Source organism: Tupaia chinensis, unplaced genomic scaffold, assembly GCF_000334495.1.
Source record: "Tupaia chinensis unplaced genomic scaffold, TupChi_1.0 Scaffold148626_1, whole genome shotgun sequence".
Taxonomy (NCBI): Eukaryota; Metazoa; Chordata; class Mammalia; order Scandentia; family Tupaiidae; genus Tupaia; species Tupaia belangeri.
This window is the reverse complement of record NW_006208475.1, coordinates 625,101-643,248: the sequence shown is the minus strand read 5'-3', so window position 1 is coordinate 643,248 and position 18,148 is coordinate 625,101. Positions and strand designations below refer to the sequence as shown.

Here is an 18,148-nt window from a genome sequence, read left to right as displayed (position 1 = left end):
TCCTCTATCCCTGGCCAGTTCTTCTCAGTCTTCTTTAAAGGATGATCTCCACAGCCTGCCTTTTAAAACCGGTCTTTCCTTTGGTTCTACCTGGAGCCTCTGTTTAATGATTTACTTATTTATTTCAGAGAGAGATTTTGGCTATAGGGCATATGTGCTCGCTGAAGAGACAGAGAGAGGACAAGTGAGAAATCACCCCCCAGGGGTTGATGACCACACCTTAATCCCTTCTCCTCCATTCTCCTCTCGGGATCTTGGGCACACATGCACACATGCTTGGCATGAGTTTTAAGTCCCCAGATCCAGGACTCTAGCCATAGTCAACTATGTGGGAGTTCAGTGACATAACCTTTACACCATCTGCTGGTCCCTTGTAGCCTTCATTTAATCATACAAGTTCTTACCAGGTGGCTCACCATGCCTACAGCTTCAAGTATTGGTCCCGTGTGCAGGTGATGTTAGACTCTGTGTTGCGTGTTTAAATGCATCATGTTATTTAATCTTCACAATGGCCTTTCAAGGCAGCCATGCCATTAATCTTTTAAAACGTTGCTAGAAGATACAAACACTCATGAGAGAGAGAAGAGAGAGAGAGAAAATGAGAAAGTGCCCCCCTCTCATGGGGCACAGTCATGCTACGGTCATTTATTCTCTGTTTCTCCTTTTGGGATTTTGGGCATACATGTGCGTGTATCCGAGGTATTTTTCAGGATGCTGGGTATGGGACTCAAATTGTGCAGTAGGCTATGTGGGATTCGATCATCTTAATCACCATATCACTGGCTGCCCCAATATATATATATATGCATCTCACATGTCCCGGGAGTTTGTGTGTGTGTGTGTGTGTATTTTTTTTTTTGATAGAGGTTTTTGCATGCACTCATGAGAGAGAGAGAGAGAGAGAGAGAGAGAGAGAGAAAGAAAGGGACAGACAGACATAGTGAGAAGGAAAGTGAGAAATCACCCCTCCCCTGGGAGGATGGCCACACCGTAATCCTTTCTCCTCCATTCTCCTCCTGGGATCTTGGGCAAGCATGCACATGTGGCCAGTGTGGTTTTCCAGCCATTGGGTCTGGGTCTGAGTCTGGGACTTGAACCATGGCTAGCCATGTGGGAGTCCAGTGATGTAACTGTTACATCATCTGCTAGTCCCCTAATATATTCTTTTTAGCAGTTGAAAAAACATCTATGAGGAGTCTTCAAAAAGTTCATGTAAAATGAATGTTACAAGAAAACTACATGGATTTAAAAAAAAAAAAGTTTGGTACCAGAAAAATCTTATCCTCTAATTCCATTTTTTTCTACAAACTTTCTGAAGTAATCTTGTATTTGTCCAAAGTGGCACAGCTGGTAATTTGAAGATTCAGGATTCAAACCCGGATCTGTTTTAATAGAAACTACACACTTGGACTTTTCTTTACAGCTGAATCGTGTCTCTCCAGCTTTGCCACGAAATCTGAATACAGAGGACTGGATACTCTTTTTTTTTGAGAGGTTTTTGCTCTAGGGCGCGTGCGCTCACCAGAAAGACAGAGACAGACAGAGACAGAAAGCGAGAAATCACCCCCCGGTGGGATGGTCACATCACATCATGATCTACTCTCCTCCATTCTCCTCTCGGGATCTTGGGCACGACGCACATGTGCCTGGCATGAGTTTAAGCCACTGGGTGGTCGACCACACGGGAGTCCAGCGACATAGCCATTACGCCAACTGCTGGCCCCAGGACTGGCTGCTCTATGCAATTGCTTTCTTAACTAAACTTCTCATCACTTCTCTTTAAGAAAAAAGAAAAAAAATTAGTTAACCCAACCAGTGTCTATGCCTCTGATCCTACTCTTATTTATTTATTTAATTTGCTATAGGGTACATGCACTTGCCAGAGAGAGAGAGAGAGAAAGAGAGAGAGAGAGAGAGAGAGAGAGAGAGAGAGAGAAAGCTACTCCTTTCCCCCTGGGGTATGGCCATGCTGCAATCCCTTCTCCTCCATTCTCCCCTTAGGATTTGGGGCACACACATATGCCCCTGGCATGTTTTTCAAGTCAACCGTCCAAGACTCAACCTACACAGTTGGCCATGAGGGCTCCAGCCGCTTTAACCACCCTATCACTGGGTGTCCCCTTATTCTGACCTTTTAATTCATCTTCAACATAGCAGCAGGGTGGATTGATTTTAAAGGGGAATCTAAAATATATTTCCCACTCCCTCTCCCACAAGCCCTATCCTAGATTGGAATCACCCTTAGCTTTCCAGATATAATGTAAAAACTTACGGTTCCTCTGTGAAGTACTCCCTGGCTGTCTTTTCTCTTGTCACTTTCTTACAGAACCAGCATGCTGGCCACTTGTGGTTGTGCTGAAGAGCCTCTCTGTGCCTGGATCACACCCTTTCCCTTACCTCTAATCTGTACAATGACCCGAGCACTGTGCTGCTTGTGTGGAGACTCTGCGCCACATGGCAATCTTTCTTGTAGGTGGATATTATTTTTCTTGTTTTACAGATGAGGAAAATGAGACTTGGAGAAGTTACATAACTTATCTAAGCCATAAGGCTGGTAAGTGGTGATGTGAGTGCAGGTGTGTCTACCAACTCCGTGTTTTTGTCCAAAGGGCTGCTTCCATTTCTCTGCCTCAGTCATTAGTAGCCTATGAGAGGGTCTGGGATACCATGCAATATGATGCCCTGACCTGCAGTGATCTTCCTAGTTCGTTATTTGTCTTCTTTGAGGGGTCCTGAAATGTAATCTTCTCACACAAGGGAATGTATACACTCCAAATATTACTAAATAACCTTCGTTGGATGTTTATTCATGAAATTTGCTTTTGCATATTGAGAAATAATATATAGACAAGATCAACCTAAATTCAAAATTGGTTCCATTTAAGTTTTTAAGTCAATGGATCGTAAGGTCCCAAATTCCAAGATACATTTGTGATTTCAAGACCTTTCTTGCATAGTATTTCCAGTGGATGGAAGAATGTGATTTATGACTGAAGTTCTAACACAGTGTCTTTCATATAAGTCCCCAGGATGAAGATCAAGGATTTTTATGATCAAACAATAAAATCTCCTTGTGCTTGGAGAGAATATGATACTACTAAGAAGAGCTGAAGATCAGAAGAAAAGGATACATACGCAAAAGTGAGTACAAAATAATATCCTTAAGGCTGGGAATTGAAAGAAACATGAGACTTGAGAAATAAACTTCAGATCAATATTATCATCACCGAATTCTTCTCTTTTCTAAGCTAATAGTGGAAAGTCTGCTTTCTTCCATGAAGACACATTTGATTCAAAGGAAACTTTCAACAACTCCAATATTTTGGGTCATTTTTCTATGTAAAAATGCATCATGACTTTCCGAAAGACCTAATAATTTGACATGATTTGGGTACTCAGTCTAGAATACAATTTCAGCTTTGGTGTACTTTTAATTAGAACACTAGCTAAATAATGGTGATGAGGCCTATTGGATTATATTTTCAAAACTAAACACAGAACGTTTAGGGAGGTGTTTCCATTCATTTTGCAGAGTGGAAACCCGAGGGTGTGTCTTTCTTGTACTTACATAGCTACAAAAGCAAGACCTTAGGATCAAAATTTAGGTTCTTGGATTATTTTTCAAAACTCACTTTTTTTTTTTTTGAGAGTTTTTTGCTATAGGGCGGGTGCGCTCGCCAGAAAGACAGAGAAAGACAGAGAGACAGAAAGTGAGAAATCATCCCCCAAGGGAGATGGCCATGCCACAATCCCTTCTCCTCCATTCTCCTCTTGGGATCTTGGGCACGCATGCACACGTGCCCGGCTTGAGTTTAAGCCACCAAGTCCGCGGTCGACTAAGTGAGAGTTCAGTAACATAGCCATTACGCTAATTGCTGGTCCCTTGATTTCTTATTTTTTCAGAGAATTTTTTTTTTCCTTTTTGCTATAGGGCATGTGTGCTTGCCAGAGATGCAGAGAGAAAGTGAGAAATCAGCCCCCAAGGGAGATGGCCATGCCACAATCCCTTCTCCTCCATTCTCCTCTTGGGATTTTGGGCATACGTGCACATGCGCCCAGTGTGAGTTTCAAGCCACCTCATCCAGGACATGAACCATGGTTGACCAAGTGGAAGTCCAGAGCTTTATCCACTATGCCACCTGCTGACCCCATATTACTTTTCTAAGTAGGGAATTATCTTAATATTTAAAACATCTGGGAGAGTAACTATGTGTTTTGATACAAGTCCTCAGGTCACTTTATGGATTTACCTGTTTTCTATAGATGGATCTAATTTAATGTCACCTCATACATTTATGACAATTGATATATTTGTTTCCCTCTATTATTAAGAAAAAACACAAGCTCTTTTTTTTTTTTTTGAGAGATATTTTGCTATTGGACAAGTGCACTCGCCAGAGAGAGACAGAGAGATAGAAAGTGAGAAATCATCCCCCGGAGGGATGGGCACGTTGCAATCTCTTCTCCTCCATTCTCCTCTTGGGATCCTGGGCACACAAGCATACCCACATGGTTTGAGTTTCAAGATGCTGGGTCCAGGACTCGAGTTATGGTTGACTACATGGAGTCCAGCAATGTAACCATTATGCCATCTGCTGGTCCCCTCTTTAGTATCTTATACTTTTTATGAATCTCATTTATGTCTTCATAAATAGCATAGAAACATTCATTTTATATATTTTTTAATTTAATCACCTATAGCAAAGAGATTAATTTTCCTTGACTTAATGTATTAAGGTGATTATTAGATTGGGATTCACACTGATCGACATGATTTGAAAAGTTGCGTGGTTGTTTGAGTGGAACGGTTTTGACGTTTAACAGCTATAGCATAGTTTCTTTATCCTGGAATCACATGTCAGAGATTAATTTTAAAACAAATTTCCCTAATAATAGGAATAATGAATGAGTGATTGAGTCATCTTCATTTACTTTGCTTTTTCACCTTTAAGAACTAGTGCAAACTCTAAACTACAGCACAATTGATGTAATTTTCAAAAGATTTTCTCTTTGTTCACGGAAGACTCCAGTCCTACACTTACACTTGAAATGTTATGAAGAATAATGAAGAGGTCAGAAGTTCAAAGTATGGGTGCATGCTGTAACATGTATGAATCTTAAAGATAATCTACTTTTAAGGATATGATAGATAAAAGATGCCAATTAGAGAAGACCACACACTGTAGCATTCCATTTTTGTGACGTGTCCAGTATAAGCAATTTTACAGGAACAGAATCACCATCAGGGGCTGGGTACAGAAGTGGGAAATAACTGGAAGTGGACTCAAATTTTCTTTTGGGGTTCAAAGAACATTCTAGAATAAGATTGGGTGATGGCTGCACACCTCTATCAACATACTATCATTTATTTTCACAAAAATAAATGGTAAATAGCTAGAGATACTTAAGGCCAATTTTCAAAATAAAAATCCGAAACGTTTACATTATTTATGTATCAACAAATGTGACTTTCTCAGATTTACTGAAATTTGTACTAAATTAAAAAGACATATAGATACGCAGAAAACAGTATTATCTGCATTGAATACTTCCGGTGTGAGGTGACCATGGTGCAAAACGGGATTCTGATTTCCAACCAAGGGTAGGCTCAGTTTTCCATTATTCTCTTCTAAGACAAATGCCTCGTCAGCCAAGAGCATTTTCAGTATCACCCAGTGGTCCACAGAGCTGCTGCTCATTTCAAGCCTAGGCTCAAAGCTCTGCCATCATGTCTGAAAATCCCATGAAGGAAGGGGTGTTTCTCACTTTGTGTTTGCAGTCCACGGTAAAGTGTTGGACACAGAACATACTCAGATCAAAACCTTCTGGGGGCCCAGCTACAGTGGTGCAGGCAGAAGCGGTGCTGCTGTGTAATCCTACAGGTTAGATAAGAAGGCTTTTGGTTCATGTCCCGGGTCTTCCTGAGCATGCCAGGCACACTCAAGAGCATTCCTGTGATCCTGGCTGGCTGCAGGCTGAGTGGAGAATTGAGGCTGCTATGCTGCCTCTCTCTCCTCTCTTCTGTTTTCTATCTTAAAGGAAATAAACTTAAAAAAAAAAATCCAAAATTGGATATAATTCAAGATGAATTTGCAGTTTTTGGTAAATTAAGCTGGCACATAGAGAAGCTACAATAAGATTGGAGTCAGCAGTTGGCGTAGTGACTACATTGCTGGACTCCCACATAGTGGTTCGAGTCCTGGACCTGGTGGCTTAAAACTCACACCAGGTGTGTGTGAGTATGTGCCCAAGATCCCTAGAGGAGAATGGAGGAGAAGGGGTTGAGGCATGGCCATCCCCTCTGGAGGGTGATTTCTCATTCTGTCTGTCTCTCTGGTGAGCGCACAGGCGCTGTAGCAAAAATCTCTCTTAAAAAAAGTAATAAAGTAGAGCACAGTAAATAATAAAATTTCATGACAGCATTAAGAAAAAGTCATTCTGATAGAGAACAGAGTAAGGATCACAGACGAAGGGATACTTAAAGCAGGCCTTGAAGGATGAGGAGAATAAAAGAGGCTTTATTAAAAAGTTTGCAAAAATAGGATCTACTTCATGTTATACTCCTAAGATCCAACTGAGACATGGCAAATCAAAAATCTTCATTTTATTTCAAATGCCAAAGTGTTCTCGAAAGGTAACAGTAAATATCAAGATTAACCTAAGATACACTCCAGTCTTAGTTGTTTATAATTTAGTATGACTGCATTGTGGAAGGAAAAGGGTGTGCAATTAAAACATAAGATGAGAGCTGGGGCCAGCAGGTGGAGTGGTGGTTAAGGTGCTGGACTCTCCACCTGGCAGACTGTGGTTTGAGTCCTGGACCTGATGGCTTGAACATCACTCCAGGTGCATGTGTGTGTATGTGCATGTCCAAAACCCCAAGAGGAGAATGGAGGACAAGCAATTGCAGAATGGCCATCCCCTCTTGGGGGTGATTTCTCATTTTCTCTCTCTGTCTCTCTGTTGCTCTCTAACGAGTGTATGTGTGCCTGTTTGAAAAAACCAAAAAAAAAAAAAAAAAAAAAAAGAGTGAGCGAGAGAGAGAAGAGAATAAAATAGCATCTATTTGTTAACCTCAAAAAAGTCTTGCACTAGGGAGTTTCCTTTTCTTCCTACATCATACAAAGGAGTTCCCCAGGTAAGTATCATCTCACCATTCCAATCTTCAAAATGTCAGAGGTGACAGAGGAGCAAATCACCTTTTCTCTTGAGGCATTCACCCTTACAACATTGAGTGGATGCAAGGGCTAAGAGGACTTCGAGAACATGCACCTTCGAACCCAATGAGAGAGTGAACCAGCTGACCGTCGACAGAGGCCTCTCACATTAAGATACTGGTTGTTTGGAAGACCGGAAACTATCTTTGAATCACATGGTTCAATTCAAAGTTTTGGAACAAACATCACGTGATGCAACAATTTTTTAGTATTTCTGCCCCAAATACTAAAAGGCTGTAAAACGGTTCCAGATTAAAGCAGACTGACACGAACCTGGAGGACATGATGCTAAATGAAATAAGCCAGGCACAGAAAGACAAGCACTGCATGATCTCACGTGTGAAATCTGAAAAACTGAACTCAGAGCAGCTGAGAGTACGGTGGTGGGTCCAGGGGCCGAGGTGGAAGTGGGGGGGATGGTGGTAGGATGGGCAGACAGTGGTCAAAGGACATGAAATTTCAGTTAGACAGGGGAATAGCTTCACACAGTTACTACGCTATACCAATGATTGCATGTGTGAAAATTGCTCAGGGGACCAGAGCTCAGATGGCGTAATGGCTACATTGCTGGACTCCCATGTAGTCGACCACGGTTCAAGTCCCGGACCTGGTGGCTTAAAACTCACGCTGGGCGCGTGTGCGTGCGTGCCCAAGATCCCGAGAGGACAATGGAGGAGAAGGGATTGCAGTGTGGCCTTACTCCTGGGGTGGGGGGTGGTGGTGATTTCTCGCTTTCTGTCTCTCTGGCTCTCCCTTACTGGTGAGCACACGCGCCCCATAGCAAAAATCTCTCTAAAAAAAGAAAATTGCTCTCAGATTTTAAATGTTCTCATCATACATATACATACAGATGATAAGGATATGATTAATATGCTAATAAACATGATTGGATCATTTCAAACGTACACACATACCAAGCATCACATTGTACAGCATAAATATATACATTTTTTTGGGGGGCAGTTAAAGCTTAATAAGGATGGGGGCAGGGGAGAAGAGTAAAAAGATACAAAAACAAAATGAACAGCATACACCAGGCCTTGATCCTGGACCAGAAAATGAGGTTGGTCTAAAGCACAGTTTTGGGTGGCCTGGTCCAGTCCTGGGCGGAGGAACGAAGCCTGAGAAAGCCTCTCGGAGACAGGTTCTTTGTTCAGCCTCGGTCTTGGCCTTGACTCCCACACCCAAAGGAAGGGTGGGATAATTTATGAAATCTAAATAATGTCTAAAGATTAGAAAACAGTACACGCCAGTGTTCTTGATTCGGATAACTGTTCCATGGTCTTTTTTTGAGAAAATAATTATTTAACTTTTAATTTATTCATTCTTTTTTTTTAATTTGACGAGAGAGAGAGAGAGAGAGAGAGAGAGAGAGAGAGAGAGAGAAAGCCTCCAGTCCTGGGAATCGAACTGTGGTCGACCATGCGGAAGTGTCCAGCACCTTAACCACCATGCCACCTGCTGACCCCCTCCATGGTCTTTCTTAAAATTTTATTTATTTATTTATTTATTTAGAGAGGGAAAGAAAGGAGGAAGAGAGAGAGAGAGAGAGAGCGACAGGAACTCCGACAGCGTCTTGACATACCATGATGCTTCCCCCAGCCTGCCAGGATTGCAGCCTGCCTAACACACCCAGTATGATCAGGCTCATGTGGGAACAGCATCCTATCTTCTGCATCCTTCCAGCTAGGCCATGGACTATGGTTTTCTAAGAAGATGTTCTTAATTTTAGGAGACACACTGGCATATTAAGAGTTAAAGGGGTATTGAGGTTGGCAGGGGGCATGGTGGTTAAGGGTGCTGGACTCCCACATGGCCAACTGCAGTTTGAGTCCCAGACCTGGCAGTTTGCTCTTTCACTTTCTCTCTCTCTCTCCCTGTCTCTCTTCAGTCAAATTAAAATATAAGTAAGTAAATAAAGTTAAATAAAATAATTCTTCTTAAAAAAAAAAAGGAGTTAAAGGGGCATGAGGTGTGCAACCTACTTGCAAATGGTTCTGCAAAATAATAAGAGGTGTGTATATGAACACATCCCTGCAACACAGAGGAAGATAAAGCACACAAGGCCCAAGATTAACAACTGGCAAATCCTGGCGTGGGTGTGTTGAAGTTCTCTGAATCACTGTAACTTGTAGGGATTTAAGGTAAACCTGAGATTACCTTCAAATAAGATATACAAATGGATTTGTAGGTCCGCCTTAGGAACTCTTGTAAGAAAACATACACCTTACTCCAACTTGAAGACTTAGTAGACTCTGCCACTAATTTTGGTTTTCCAGTCGAACTCTTAGAAACAAAATTCAACTAAAAAAAGGAAGCAGGTTTGGAATAAAACAATGAACCTTGTCAAATTGCCTTTGATTCATTCAAGAACAGTGGGTTGAACTGACTAATTTCCTCATTATTTTAGGAGTCACCCCAAACTTTCATTTCTGATATTACAAAGCCTTAAAAAAGTCATAGAATGGGCATTCATTTCCTTTTTGGGGGAGGAGAAATAAGACTCAAGCACAGAATGATCACTTCAAAGAAAAATTAAAAATGAATATATCAGGGCCAGCAGGTGCCATGGTGGTTAAGAGTGCTGGACTCTCACATGGCTGACCATGGTTCGAATTCCGGACCTGGTGGCTTGCCTTCTCACTTTCCCTCTCTCTCTTGCTCTCTCTCACTCTGTCCCTCTCTGGTCAAATTAAAATAAATAAATAAATAAAGTTAAATAAAATAATTCTTAAAAAAAAAAAAAAAAGAATGACTATATCATGTGCAACTAGGAAGAATAATAAGAAAGTCCTATTCCCTGTGTCTGGTCGTCAATATTAAGTGGGACGAGCCTATTTCAGATCCTTGTCTCCTTGGAAACCCATTCAATTGAAACTGCTGCAAAAATTAACATGTATTTTTTTCCTCTTAAAGAGCTGTAGCTCCTTTTACTTACACATTTTTGACCTTTAGTTTGATATCTTAGGCTTATTACAAGTTCTTTCTAGAGCTAAGCAAACAAAGAGCCCAATAAGAATCTCTTCATTAGTTTGGAGACTCGACTTAAAATAGTGTGGCCTTTAGAGCTGCATACTAAGGGGCGACTGTGGGCGGTTGAGATAAAACCTGCCACTCATGGAATATTGCTCTCTAGACTAATAAGCCATCAACCCACACACAACATTCCAACTTACGTGCCAAATGACTTCATCATATAGATTACTGTGTTAAATAGTCATATTGGTCTACTGTTCTCTATTCTAAGAGGCAGTTACGTTTAGTACAATCAAGTCCCTGTATAAGCCAATACTGACGAATGTCATGAGGGTTGAGGTTCATTAAAGATAATAGTCCTGTTTCAGGTCACAGTCATGGGACTGGCTCTAGACCATGGAGGATTTCTGACTCTCCTCTCATGTCCAAAACTCATCTGGTTCCAGACTTCTGATACCCCAGCCGAGTTGACAGAGGAACAAGCTTGTCTATTTCAATTCACTCAAGGAGGTTGAATTGGTCTAGACCTGAAGGATTCATCTAAATGGAGCTCACCACTATCATCATCCATGAGATAGAATAAGTGCAGAGAAAATCAGCCCTGTGCAAGGCAGTTCATAAAGTCTAGGTGAAAGGGTTCCCCCAAATACTTGCCTACTTGGTTTGCAGTGCTACTGTTAGAAGCAACCTCTGCATCTTTGTAGGACTCAGATCCCAAGACCTCTCTGCCCTGGACAGGTAAGGAGATAAGACAGTACCAGTTACCAACACCTTCAAAGGAATAAGTTTATTATGGGGCCTGAACTGAAGTGGGGAGAAGCCAAGATTTTGGGAGGAACTGAAAATGGGGCCTTGGTAGCCTAAAGATTTTTTTATTCCTGGGGGCAAAAATGTCCCCCAAAAGACAGAAGACAACTGAGTTGTCTGAACCAATTTGTCCTGAAGCTAGTACTGTTCTCTTGGTGATCATAGTTTGGTTTCTGGGATCAGTACTGATGGAAGGACTTGTGCCCAGTTTTCCCCATAGGAGAAACACGGTTATCATATTGGAGAGCTATTTTAAAAATAGAATGTAGTCTTGTCCTTAGTTTCTTTGTGGTCAATTAAGACCTGACTATGTTCCTTGTTGGAGAGAATTAGAAATTTATCCAAGGTTAAATCGCTGGTAAATGTTGGAGCCAAGAATCAGACCGTGGAGGTCTGTTCTAAACATTCCTGATGTGTCTACTGAGCCCTGGGCAATGTCCTTACTGTCTGGTCTGGAGGCCAGCTACGTAACCTAAGGATTCTTGGGATATCGTGGTAGCCGTGATCAATATGCCGTTTACACACTTGTCTAAACATGACTGGAGCTTGTTTATAGCTCTAATGTGTGCTCTGGGCCAGCCCTTAAAAAGCAATGAGGCAGATGATGTTTGCCTTTGTTTGTTTGTTTTTCTTTTGGAGAGATTTTTGCTTATAGAGCACATGCGTTTGCCAGAAAGACAGAGAGAGACAAAGAGACAGAAAGTGAGAAATCACCCCCAGGAGGGATGGCCACACCGCAATCCCTTCTTCTCCATTCTTCCCTTGGGATTTTGGGCATACATGTACACGCGTCCAGCATGAGTTTTAAGCTACCAGATCCAGGACTTGAACTGTGATCGACTAGGCGGTAGTCTAGCAATGTAACCGTTATGCCATCTGCTGGTTCCATGATCACACTATTCTTAATGCTTACTTTTATTAACAATTTTTAAAAGCTTTTAAGATTTATTCTATGAGTGAGAGAGACAGAGAGAGAAAGGCATAGAGAAAGCACTCCTGAAGGGTCTTGACATCACAATCCATGCCCAATCTCAGTCTACCCTGGCTCAAGGGTACACACATGATCTGTGTACTCAGAGAGGTCTCTGGTACAAACCTGGAACCCTTCCATGTGGGTCAGCCTTGCAGAGTCTCATGTATTATGATTGCACCACCATCCTGTGCGTGTTTACTTTTATTAAGTATCCCGAAAGCCATGTTTTGTTTTTGCTTTTGCCATAGGGCATGTGATCTTACCAGAGGGAGACAGAGAGAAGCAAAGTAAGAAGTCACCCCCCAGGGGATGGCCACACTGTACTCACTTCTCTTTCAGTCTTATGTTGGAATTTTGGGCACGCATGTACTCATGCCTGGCATGATTTTCAAGCCACTGGGTCTGGGACTTGAATTTTGATCAGCCAGGTGGGAATCCAGGGGCTTAACCACCATTCTACCTGCTGGCCCCAAAATCACCTCTTTTAAAATTTATTTTTTATTTTTCTAGTAGATTCTTTAGATCTGCCATCATTTATGTGAATACGTCCCTATGGATGGACATTAAGATTGCTTCCAATTCAGCAGTAACAAAAACACAGGTGTGAAGAACATTCTGTAACACAGACCTTGTGCCCTTGTGTGAGGGCTTCTATGGGACAGAGGTTGTAATGGGGATGGCTGGATGGCTGGGTCATATCTGCATCTTACAGTGTGACAGATACTGCTCAGTGGCCTTGGAAAGCCCATGGTGGCCCATCCACTGCTCCATGATGCATCTCAGTGAGTATTGAAGTTGTATGGCACAGAGGCTTCGACTTCTGACGTCTGCTTTCCTTTGACATGGTCTTGTTTCCAGCTTATTCCCTCCCTTCCACTCGGGCCGACTGCTCTTCTGTCTCTTCTTGCCCTTCTATTTCTGTTGCTCAGGGTCCTTACATGGTGCTTGTCTCTGCTTTTGAGGTGTAAGTCACACTGCTGTCTTACATGTGCCAGCCCTTGTTCTCCCATAGGGCCACTGTCAACTGGGACTGTAGACCCTGACCAAGGGCAAGTACGCATAGATGGAGAGAGGAGCTGGAGGGAGCAGACGGTAGCACTGGTGTGGAAGGGCTCAAGCTTTCCATAATCTTCTACCTTCTAAAATATTCGTTCACCGGAGGATGTCCTGGTATTTTACCTAAGGACAGAGATAGGGATCTCCGGCTGGTAATGTGACTGCCGAACTTGAAGGATGGGAACACACATGGCTTGCATTTACGTCTCCAATTTTCAGAACACTTTGCTATTTTAGTCAATGAGAATCGTACATCATTTAAAAGTGTCCTCATTGATTTGATTCATGTTTTTCTTCTTTATGAAGAACATGAGTTAACAGCCTGCCCCTTTGCTGACATAGATACTATTTTAAAATGACTTTACCTTGTCTAAATCTTGAGGGCTGGTTTAATAAATTATGGCACATTTATAAGCAAGAATAATCTATAGCCAGTATAAGTCAAGATTCAGGAGAATATTTAGCAACATGGCAAAATGTTCATGATAACTCGTTAAACATGAAAAGCTGATTAAAAACGGTATGCCTATTGTGAGCTCGAGTTTTGAAAAAAAGATGTGTACAAAAAGGACTGAAATATAATAAAAAATGATAACAGTGCTTGTGGGATAGAACTATGAATGCTTTTAAAACATTTTCGTTGAACTTTTGGGAAATTTAAATGTTCTCTACAATGAACATATAGGGCAATCTCATAGTGAGAAAACACATGTAACTTGTTATTAAAATTATTTTGACTTTTTTTTTTTCATTTTTGGGTATTGGAGACCTTTCTTTCTTTCTATCTTTCTTTTTTAACTTAAATTTTTTTTTTTTAATAGTAAGCATAGAGCAGACCTACAGAGAATTTTCTAGGAGATCACTACATTGCTGTTACCTGTAAAGTCCGGCCTTGTCTCTCCCACCTGGTTCCAGTGTTTCAGAAAGGTCCCTGATATGTTTGCAGTAAGGGCAAATATTCGAGGATGAAGGCCTCACTGTTTGGGGTCAGCAGGGAAAATAGGATCCGGCTTAGAAAGTTTATGCATTTTTAGAACTCATCCTTGTGAGACTGGTGGGCCCCTGTGTCCCTGGAGAGAAGTTTAGGATGGTTCAAAGGGCAAAGAGAAGCCTCGTAAGAACTCGGGAAGATTAGGGCACCAGTCAAACAGGGTGGGATTCTCAGAAGGGCTCAAGTCCCAGAAGGATCTGATATCAGGCACAGTGATGAAGACCATCCATTTAGCCATTCAGGTAAGATAGTCCTAAGGAAAGGCCCCCTCAAGAATGGAGAGACCGAACTGGCTGCCCAGGTGCAGTCAAGAGGGACAAACGGTGCACATCCCCTGTGTGCCCGCTAGGTGGCAGACCCTTGCCTTTACTGAGAGTTTAGCGTGTGCTCAAGCACTACCTCCTACTCAGGCCTCCGAATCTCCAGGAGAGCTAGTGAAAACACAAATTCCTGGGACCCTCTCCAGAGCTTCCAGTTCAGGAGTCTGGGTGGCCTGAGTTCTCATTTCTTACAAGCGCCACGTGCTGCCAGGGCCCTGGATTGATGGACCATACTTGAGGCGACCCCGAATATGTCATCTTAGACTCTAGGAAGGGAGGGGCATACAAGGACTGGGATGTGGTCCTCAGGTTGGTGCACTCAGAAAAATTGTGGTAACAACTCCATAGCAGGGTAGCATGAAGACAGAGAGATGAGTGTGGGTGGGTAGAGGAGGGGAAAGAGCCCCTTAGTTCTGGTTGGAAAAGCCTTGGATGCGACAGTAGACTGGAATTTTGGGTTCTGCTCAAAACATAAAGGTTCTAGAGCTTTCCTTGGAGTTAACTGTGTACCAAGTAGATGACAAAGGATAACTGTAGCAGACAGAGACAGACATAAGCAGGTTCAAAGAAAGAAGTACTCAGAGCAAAATGAAAAACAAAACTATTAGATACATACCAAAATTAAACCTAAAGAGAAAATGTTCAAGAATGCTATAAACAGAGCCAGCAGGTGGCATGGTGGTTGGAGTGGTGGATTCTCACATGGTTGACTATGGTTCACATCCTGGACCTGGAGGCTTGCTTTGTCACCTTCCCCCCCTCTCTCTCTGTCTCTTTCTGGTGAGTGCATGTGCCCTATAGCAAATAAGAAATAATACATAAAATAAAATAATTGTTCTTTTAAAAAAGAATGCTATGCACATAAATCAGTGATTCTCAAGCTATTCGAAGTGGAAGACTATTGAAAGACATTCTCATTCATTACGGACAAGACACAGTTCTACTACACAAGACTTTCACACAGCTGTGGCCACACATAACTGACCAGGAGATCTGATGACACCCAAATGGTCATCATCTAGATGTCAGTGGTAATGCTGAATTGCTGGAAAAGTTTCTAAACTTACTGTTGATTTCTGTACTTGTATCAGTAGAGAGCAGCAATAAATGTTTTGCAGAAAGTTACCAGTCCCCAGCCTACACTGAGAGATGCCCTGGTCTAGCCTAGTTCAATGATTGATTTGAGAGATGAGTCTCTTGTGAAACTGGAAGCCATTTGTTTTCTTGGATCCCGCACTGCAGACTTCACGTTTTGTGTCTGTCAGGGTCATTTTTCTCTTATCAATTTCATTCGGGGTCCTTGGAATGGGCTAGTTGGATGTCCTGTGGCTTTACTGCTATTTCTTCATGCTCGGACATTAAGGACAATGTTCTGTACATAGTAGGTACTCACTAAACCCGGACACATGAATGCATGGAATTGTAGCCCAGGACCGAGATGCCAAGTATGCTTTATAGCTGGACACACAGCCAGGAGATGCATACCTGGCATGAATGGACTTCAAACTAGAACTCTCCTCACAGTGGCCACAAGCAACGCAGGCGAAATGACTGCTGAATATGTTGTTTTCCTAGCCTCGCTGACATCTCACAAAATGTAGAGACCATGACAAATGAGTGAAATGTAGTTTACAAGATTCTTGGGCTATAAGAACATAAACTTCCTGGTGGTATTTTCATATTGAAAATGCATTGTCTCAATCCATGTCAAGGTGGACCCTGACGGTTACTTTGGAAATCATGGGAGAGTTTACCTTAATTGTTTTCTTCTAATATTAACATCTCGAGGAAGGACTTTAATTTAGCATTTTTTTGTTTTGGTTTGTTTGTAAGTTGAATTTATCGAACATAAATATACTTCACACCAGTCCAGTTGAGGATACTAAACACATTATCATCAACCAATAGTAACCACTTCTGTGTCACATAAATGTCCCGCCTCTTTATTTCTTCTTTAATTTCCTTCCTTACACTCTTTCCTCCTTAATTTCCTTCCTTACACTCTCCTCCTTCTCCTACCCTCCTCTCATATTGTCTCCAGAATCTATAACCATTTTCAATGCTTCTATGTCCTCCAGTCTTTCAGTTTCCACCATAGAGTAAAGACAGTCAGTATACGTTAAATGGAGACATACAGTGTCTCTCTTTCATAGCCTGACTTGCTTCACTCTGCCGTAAATCTTCCATATTTGTACACTTCTATAGAATCCCAGGTTCTTGTTTTCTTTTTTTAATGCCTGAGTAGTATGATATTTTCTTAAAAATTGATGTTCTGCTTTGAGTGAGAGCTGAATGAATACTAAATAGATTATCAGCCCTAGCATCTCTGAAATATCAGGCCCTTCTTCACTCACTTGTCATGTTCTCCTTGTCCCATTTCTTACCAGGTACATAGTATAGTCCAAGGAATTTATCTGATTTAATGGTGCATAGCTAATAATAATGATTATAGTGATAACGATAGCTTCTAAAGAGTACTATGTGTTGAGTACCAAGTTTAAATGCTGAAGAACATTGTCTTATTTAATTTTATTAGCAATCATGTAAGTTTGCTTAAGGACAGAAAGTAGAAGGGCTAGGATTCTAGTCCAAATGTGTCAGTCTCAAAAATGTGTGGTCTTAACCACTGTTACTGGACTTAAGGTCTGGGAGCCAGAGGCTGTTTCCTCTTACTTTTAAGTTTCACCAACAAACTGAAAAGTATATCATGTCAAGAACTCTACACCCAAGGTCAAGCTTTCTCATAGATGAATAGAGACACAGATGGACTCTATGAATGAATGAATAAATACATATGAGTGGCACATGTGAATGAGTCAAATTCAGTTTATGAGGTTCTTAGATCGTGAAAACATTATTAGACTTTCCTGTTGGCATTTTACTGTAAATCAAGGTCTGACTTTGTTTCAGTGTCAGCCCATAAAACTTAAAGATACAATCTGGTCACACATGCTAAGACTAAATCTCAATTGTATGTCAAGCCAGTGTGCACATATACACATGTCCTTCATCCCGACTCCTCTGAAAAATCTTATTTTGCACCTGCCAATTTCTCAAAGCTCCTAAATAAGACAGGAGAGACAGCTGAAACACAAACGTTTCCAGAGGGAACATGTATAGTTGTGACTGCACTGAAATCAGAGTTTATATCATGATTTCACAATTATTTTGGGATAACACCATTTTCAACTGCACGCTCAATTTCCCTGGTAAACTGGTAGTCCAAGGAGTTTTCCAAGTGTTTTCAGAAAAGCAAAAAGATCAGCTTGTTTTACAAAGAAGGATAAATATAATCCTGTGTTTATGTTCAAGTTAGACTAGTTTGTAGAAGTCCCTCCTGACTCACACTTGGGAGTCTTTACAAACGTTCATTATTACATATTGGTAAATGATTGTGAGATTTTTTTCAAACATACTATTTAAAACTTTACCATGAGTCAAATTCCTTGAAGAAAAACCCCAAAGACCTTTTTCTGCTTTTCAAAGCATGAAATGGAAAAAAGAATAAAGTTACATGAACTTGGCCATTGAAAGACACAAACTGATGTCTTGGGTATTTAAAGACACACATCGATTTAAGAAGCAAAGATTTTGGGGCGCCCTAAGACAATAAAGCGATCAGCCCAAAGACATCTGCTAGGGTGGAGGCGACCTGAGGTAAAGAACAGTTAAACCTAATGCAATCAGGAACTTAGGCCAGTTTAACATTATTTTTTTTTCCTCATGAGGTGACAACCTCCTAACACCATAATCTCTCCTTTCAGGATGATGACACAAGGATTTAATGAGTCAAAGACAACAACTTAAA

At 41.4% G+C, this 18,148-nt stretch overlaps 1 protein-coding gene across 4 annotated transcripts in view; it reads right to left on the bottom strand.

Annotated features, from left to right (window-relative positions):
* The window catches only part of LOC102496584 (thyroid hormone receptor beta), a 367,776-nt gene that overhangs the window by 58,747 nt on the left and 290,881 nt on the right, over positions 1-18,148 (bottom strand). The gene's annotated exons all lie outside the window — the stretch shown is intronic.